Source organism: Neophocaena asiaeorientalis, unplaced genomic scaffold, assembly GCF_003031525.2.
Source record: "Neophocaena asiaeorientalis asiaeorientalis breed wild unplaced genomic scaffold, Neophocaena_asiaeorientalis_V1.1 scaffold149, whole genome shotgun sequence".
Classification (NCBI taxonomy): Eukaryota; Metazoa; Chordata; class Mammalia; order Artiodactyla; family Phocoenidae; genus Neophocaena; species Neophocaena asiaeorientalis.
This window is the reverse complement of record NW_020174442.1, coordinates 3786395-3794281: the sequence shown is the minus strand read 5'-3', so window position 1 is coordinate 3794281 and position 7887 is coordinate 3786395. Positions and strand designations below refer to the sequence as shown.

The following is a 7887-nucleotide window of genomic DNA, read 5'->3' as shown; positions in this document are numbered from 1 at the left end:
TTTTTTTTTTTTTTTTTTTTTTTTTTTGTTTTTTTTTTTTTTTTTTGCGGTATGCGGGCCTCTCACTGTTGTGGCCTCCCCTGCTACGGAGCACAGGCTCCGGACGCACAGGCCCAGCGGTCATGGCTCACGGGCCCAGCTGCTTCACGGCATGTGGGATCTTCCCGGACTGGGGCGCGAACCCGTGTCCCCTGCATCGGCAGGTGGACTCTCAACCACTGTGCCACCAGAGAAGCCCATGAATATTTGACTTTGAGAAAACTTTAAAAATACCAATAGTTTAACAAAATTGGACATACTGATTTAACCATTTGCTTGTAATTGCAGACAATGAAAAAGTAGCTTCTAGTTTGTTCAGAAAGGAAAGTAATAATGAAAAACTGTATAAAATGTATAAAAAATCAGAAATGAGTGGAATATTCTGGCAACAGCTGAGGATCAATGGACAGAATACAACATTTGGTTGAGAGGGAAAATAATTCAGTAGGGGAAAGGCATGATCAATAAATGATGTTGCATTTTTAAACCTCCCTATGCAACTGGGTACAACCATGTGATCAGATTTTAGCTAATGAGATATAAGTGAAATTGAAAAATACCACTTCCAAGTCTTGCTGCTCAAAGGACTGGGCTTCTGGTCCTTCTCTCCTGTCCTTCTAATTTAGAGAAGGTCAGATTTAAACAATTGCCTGAGACGCAGCTGTTTAAAGGGGAGCCGCTGGTCAAGAATAGCAGAATCACCTTCCTAGGCTTGGCCTGTTAACTGTACAAGAAGTAAACTTCTAGCTTGTTAAGCAAATAAGCAAACAAACAAAACAACAAATAAAGCTGCAAGTGCTGGCTGTTCCTTTAGGAATATATCAGTTATCTATTGCTGTATGACTAATTACACCTAAATGTAATAGCTGAAATCTACAAACATATATCATAATTTCTTTGAATAAGGAATCTGGGGAGCAACTTAACTGGGTACATTTCACTCAATCAAGATCCCTCATGAGGTTTCAGTTGAGCTGTCAGTTGGAGCTTCGGTTATGATCCAGACTCAGCTGGGCCTGAAGGACCCTCTTCCAAGCTCGGTCACTTGGTGGCTGGTAGGCTTCACCTCGTCACAGGCTGTTGGCTAGACAGTCTGAGCTCCTCTTGTTCTATTGGTTTGAGGGCCTGAGCTCCTCGCCACCTCACGTGGTTCTCCCATAGGGCTGCTTGCAATAGGCTGCTTCCTCCCCGTCAGTGTAATAAGTGAGCCAAGAGAAAGGGTGAGAGAGAGCTCAAGACAGGACCTGCAGTTATTTATAATCTAATATTGAGCTACTGAGTCCAGCCCACACTCAATGGGAGGGGATGACACAAAGGCATAAAAGACAAGAGGCAGAGATATTCAGTGCCACCTACCACAGGAAGAAAAATCAGGTTAGATCCTCACTTAACACCACACCAAAATAATTTCCAGATGAATACAAAATTGAAATATAAGAAGTCAAGTCCTTCTTAAAAATAAAACCAAGTCTATGTGAATGTTTCTCTAGTATCAGGATGGGAAGAACAGCTAAGCTTAAAAGCATGGTAGCTCCTGTCACAGGCTGGGTTTTCTAGGAAGCAGACACTGAAATGGGTTAGAAGGTGAAAGCCTTACTGGTAGGCAACAGTGTGAAAGGTAGAGAGGAGGAAGCAGGATCGGGCAGGGAATGTGGATCTGAAAGAAGTCGGTTAGCCCCAAGGGGAGCTCCGGAGCCAAGATTTCCCATTAGATCAGTCCCAGTCTGGGTAGACCAGCTAGGCCCTTGAACAAGTTTCTTGTTCTATATATATGGTTAGGGCTGCCTTGACAACAAGAGCAATCATGGCATGAAAGCTGAGGAAGATCAAGAAGGAACTTATAGCTGGAGGTTGTCCACCAGCTGTACCATTTAACTGGGCAACAAGTCCATTTTTGAAGATCTGAGCTGAGCGTCTAGGTCTCTGCCACAGTCTACCCCTTGCGCCATTTAGACACAGTGCTTCAAACACTTGTGCAGAGCAGCTCCTTAGGGCTGGAATGGGCTTCTTTTCCTGAGGAGGAACCGCCCTCAGGCTCCTGCTCTAGGCCAGAAGTACCCATTAGAGGGATCATGCACTGGGCAGAAATGGCCAAGCTTCAGTGCCTCTCTACTGGCTGAAGAGGATCCTGAACGTAGTGGGCCCTCAGCTCAAAAGCTGAGGCAAAACCTCAAAGGCTAACAGCTAGAGGCTGAAGCTAAGCACACGCCTGGTCACTTGGCAGGGAGTCCTTTCTAGGAGGGCAGTCTGAGCAACACACAGTCACAAACGAATATATCAAAACAATTATTTTTACTTCACAAAAACATAATCCTCAACATGCAAATATATAAAACATAACAGGAAAAAACCCATGACATGTTAATATCATAATTTCATAAAAGGCTAACGCCCTATCAGAACATCAGTCTTTAGTAAAGTCCATAGTGTATGTACTGTATATGATGAATTTAACATATTGTTAAACACTTAAGACATAAGCGAATACTTATAACAAAGCTCTCAAACCCAAATAAGTATAATTAACTAATAGACATGAAAAAATATTCAGCTGGCCTCACAAGTAGTCAAATGAATGCAATAAAGTTTTATTAAAGCAATAAAAAAGTTTTGGCAGCCTATCGAATTTCCAATTTTTTTAGTAAATGATTTAGTTTTGGCAAATGAGCTTTAAGTTAGACATTTGCACATGCCTGGCAGGAGTGTCAATTCACATTTCTGTAAATCAATTTGGCATCAGGTTTTAGGAGTTGTAAAAACAAATCCTTTTACTCAGTAATTCTACTTCAAGAGTTTATCATCTCTGCTGTGTCTCAGAGGCAAGCAACTGCTTCAAGACAAAGCTGAACATCTCTTTCCCAACCATGGGCTGCCAGAAACTCACTGAAGTGGACAACAAAGGCACACTTTGAACCTTCTATGAGAAGCGTTTAGCCGCAGAAGCTGCTGCAGATGCTCTGGGTGAAGAAGGGAAGGGCTATGTGGCTGGAATCAGTGGTGGGGATGACAAACCAGGTTTCCCCACAAAGCACGGTAGACTAGGAGGACTAGAGAAAGAAAGCACAAATCTGTTCAGGGGATGCACTGTGGATGCCAATCTGAGTGTTCTCAACTCGGTTATTATTTTAACCAATAATAACCATTGGAAAAAGATATTCTTGCACTCACTGATACTACTGTGTATCATCGCCTGGGGCCCAAAAGAGCTAGCTGAACCCACAATCTCTCTAAAGAAGATGGTGTCTGCCAGTATGCTGTGGAAAGCCCCTGACCAGAGAAGGCAAGAAACCTCGGCGCCCAAGACTCAGTGTCACGTTATTCCCTGTGTCCTGCAACACCAAAGTCGGCTTGTTGCTCTGAAGAAACAGGGTACTAAGAAAAAATAGGAAGAGGCCACAGAATATGCTAACCATTGGCCCAGAGGATGAAGGACACCAAAGAAAAACTCCAGGACAAGACTGCCAAGAGATGGAGGCTGTCCTGTCCGACAGCTTCTACCTCTAAGTCCAGTCAAAAACAAGGTTTTCTAAGAGTAAGAAATAAATAAGGTCAGACTTAAAAGAAAGAAAAAAGTTTATCTTAAGGAAATAATCAGAAATGTGGACAAAGATTTATACATAAAGATATTCATCTTAGCATTATTTGTTATATCAAAAGCCAGAAGCAACCCAAGGGCTCAAACTTAGGAAAAGTGTTAGATCAACTACATTGTATCTGTACTATAGTGTGTCGTGCAACCATTAAAATGAAAATGGGTGATGAAGCTTTAATGTCAAAAGATAACGCTTATGATGGACGTGTTAAATGAAAATAAAAAGAATTGCATATATAGCATTACCCCAAGTATGTAAAAATCCATAAAAAGATGAGTAGAAGAAGATATGCCAAAACTATAAACATGGATTTGATTATCTTTGGTTGGGTGATTTTATTTTCTTCTTTTTACTTTCAATTTTTACAAAATAAACATTCTTGGAGTCGTCTCAAGAGACAATTGCTAGAAGCTTTCTTTGTCCTTAGAGAAAGGGCTGGGTCACATGCTTCTCCCTGTGTGCCTCCTGCACTTTCTCAGTGCACTCCCCTCTCTTAGCATTTCTTCGTGGTGCTCAAGTTTTCTGTGCATATATCTGCCATGCAGTCCTGACACTAATGATGTGGAGCTGGGTCAGATTTCACAGGTCGAGAGCACAGTGCTCTACAACATACCCCTCACTTCAGACACCAGCTGCAAGCTCTAGAGTTCTCAGGCCACTCACACTTCTGACCAACCGCCTACAAATCTGGAGCTTCCCACTACCTCCCCAGGTTCTATAATTTGCTAGAATGACTCAGAGAATTCAGGAAAGCATTATACTTAGGATTATAATTTTATCATAGAGCACACAAATTAGAACCAGCCAAATGAAGAGACACACAGGGTGAGATCTGAGAGGATCCCAAACAAAAATGTTCCCTGTCCTCAGGATGTATGACCCTCCTGGCACATTGATCAGTATCACTAACCTGGAAGCTCACCAGAGCTTCAGATATACAGAGTTTTTATTGGAGTTTCATGACATAGGTTTGATTGATTGAATCATTGGCCACGTGATTAAACTCAATCTTGAGCCCCCCGCCCCGTCTCAGATCTTGGACTTATAAATGTGTGGCTCAAAACCTTAACCCTCTAATCATGCAGTATGGTCTCTCCAGCATGGAAGCCCCATCCTGAAATTATATAGGGGCTCACCAGGAGTCACCTCATTGGCATAAATTCCAGTGTGGTCCAAGGGACCCACAATGAATAACAAAGACACTCCTTTCATTCTGGAAATTCCAAGGATTTAGAGGTTCCCTCCTAGGAAGTAGGGCAAAGTTCAGCCGAATTCTTTCTTATACAACAGTATCTGTCTCACCCATTGGCTATGGTGTCCAATATGGAGGGACCATGCCTATGCCTGGGACTGGCACCCAGCAGATTTTTTTTTTAGTAAATCTGGCATCTTAGGAAAGTTAGCCTAAGGGCCATTAGTAAACTAGAGAAGCCCCTTTCTGTCTGTGAGTCCCAAGTTGACACTTTCTCTGTTACCTTCCACCACAGTATCCTCAGAAGGTCATTTTTCCAGGAATTAGTAATGCACTGATATTTTGGTCCTTTGATAATTTAATCCGTCATTGAGAACAGTAATATGACAGCAATGACCACAAAACAGTTTTTTCTGTCACCATCTTTTTCCCCCCCCTCCTGGGTGATATCTATCTATAGAAACATGTTAGCTAGTCTTGAATTAACTAGGAAATTAATAGAGAATGTATTAGCTTTGTACCAGGAAAGGCAACAAATAGCACAGGATTGACAATTTCCTGGCTGTGTTTATGCGGGTGCTTAAGACCGTCAATATTAAGTAAGTTACAGAAGTAAGTGCTGGTGTTTCCATTTTTGTTCTTAATCTAAACATGGCCTGGGGATGGGCTTTTAGAACATCAATATGGTGTTTGGTGAATTTAACAACTTAGTTGATTGTATTTATGTTTGCTCGTTTATTCCAAAAGCTATTTACTTCTGGTAGGTCATATAGTCAATGCTGAGTATTGAATATTTAACTTAGTTCTCCCAGCCTTTCATAATTTCTATTTCACAACTTACTAGATTAAAACTAGGACTACTGCCTGGAGTTTTTTTGTTTTACTTCATAAGACTATGTACTCAAAATTAAGTCGCTTAAAATTAAATCAACTTTTTATTGAGACAAAATAATACATATCCTAATTTTAAATGTTTTACACAAAGACAAGGGCAGAAGTTTCTGGGCATCACAATTCACTAAGTTTTTCCTCTAAGCACATGGAGACGCCTTGCTGGCGACCTAGGACAGTGGCCCTGGGTGTTGCTTCACTTTCTCCAGACCCCTGACTGGTCTGAACTCTTATTTTTTCTCTTCTTATCTGAGCAGACTTGAGTCCAAGCTTGTGCGAGAAGACAGGACATTTTGTAAATTAGGATGAACAGAGAGTCTTCTCTGTTTATTGGATTTTTTATAGTCTCCTGTTCTTGCCTGAGGGTTGGGGTCTCCTGTGACTATATTCACAGTAATTTCTAGGTATCATCCAATACCTGGTCCATATTTAAATTTTCCTATTAAAATCAAGGGTTGATTTTACTTTATTTAAAACTGTGGAGAATAACAGCATGTTTGTATGTAACAGGATGATGCAGCCAAGAAGGGAAAACTGATGATGCAGGATTGAGTAGAGACCTTTCCAGGGGTGACGCCCTTAACCAGGGCTGTGCACCTCACTCAGCTCCAAGTGAGGCTGTCACATGGCCTTCTCTGTGCATGGTTGTCCCAAGAGGGTGCATCAAGGGTACATCAAGCCTGTCTGTGCAGGCTACAGGGGATAGGACTGAAGGAATTAGCAGCCTACCAAAGTGCTCTGAAGATTATTTTAAACAGAAAACATCTGAACAGACAGTAGCCACAGAAAGACATTATCTCAAAAAGAAAAACCTGCCGAAAATACAGCTGCCACTGACTCCCCCTATCTACCCCACACCGCCCCCCAGGGAGTTTCCTGTTTGAAAGAAGACAGACCTTCAGCCCTGGGAAATATGAATTCAGCTGCCATACTCCGTACTCCCCACCAGGAGGAAATTTCTACCCAGGAAGGAAATAGTCCGCCCATTTCCATTAGCATCTAAACACTCAATAAGGGCTTCCCTGGTGGTGCAGTCATTGAGAGTCCGCCTGCCAATGCAGGGGACATGGGTTTGAGCCCTGGTCTGGGAAGATCCCACATGCCGCGGAGCAACTAAGTCCATGCGCCACAACTACTGAGCCTGCGCTCTAGAGCCCGTGAGCCATAACTACTGAAGCCTGCGTGCCTAGAGCCCATGCTCCGCAACAAGAGAAGCCACCGCGATGAGAGGCCTATGCACCACAACGAAAAGTAGCCCCCACTCGACGCAACTAGAGAAAGCCCGTGTGCAGCAACAAAGACCCAATGCGGCCAAAAAATAAATTAATTAACTTAAAAAAAAAAACAAAAAAACACCCAATAAAAGCTTCCATACGTTCCCACTGAAACCCTAAGCCCTGCTCTTTGTTAAGCTGGTATATAAAACTTTATCCATTCCCTCAGTTACTCACTACTGAGCAACTCCTGTGTGTTCCTGTTAAAGAGGTCTTTCTTGTCTTTTTCTCTAGCTAATCTGTTTATTTTCGGTTAATTTTCAGGCCTCTGACTATTTGGACCTAAGCTGGTAGAGAAAAACTTTTTCCTTTCCACAAGATCGTAGGTACATATGGAGAGCTGGCCTTAGTTAAGAGCATGGACCCTTAATCTATAGTAACAGGAGAGAAGGCAGAAGGATTTATGTATATTCAGACTCTCTCATTCGCAAACACACTAGAAGTGTCATCTCTTCTCACTGACTCATGCCCTCACTTCCCATTCACTACTCTACCTATTCCAATAAGGCTGCCAGGCTTAACACATATTCATCCAATTATTCATTCATCAAATGTTTCTTTAATCCTACTAAATAGTCTAGGCCCTGAAGATATAGCATTGAACAAAATCCAAAAATCCCTGCCCCTATGGAGCTAGATCTCTGGTGGGGGAAAACAGATGTGAAACAAACTACATAGTACTTTCAGTGGTAATAAGTGTGATGGATAAAAATACACACACACACACACACACACACACATGCAAGGCAGGAAAGAGAGTGATGGAGTGTTGGCTGCCTCACCAAGAAGGAAGCACTTGAATAAAGACCTGAGGAGGTAAAGAGCAAGCACTATGGATACAGTGCCAAGTCTTTTCCAGGAAGAGGGAGCGGATAAGCAGTGGGAGTGTGCCTGGTAT

General features: G+C 42.3%; 1 pseudogene; it reads left to right on the top strand.

The window, feature by feature from the left end:
- LOC112407766 (40S ribosomal protein S6 pseudogene) overlaps positions 1-3586 on the top strand; it is a 29300-nt pseudogene extending 25714 nt beyond the window's left edge.
- The last annotated feature ends 4301 nt before the right edge of the window (positions 3587-7887 follow it).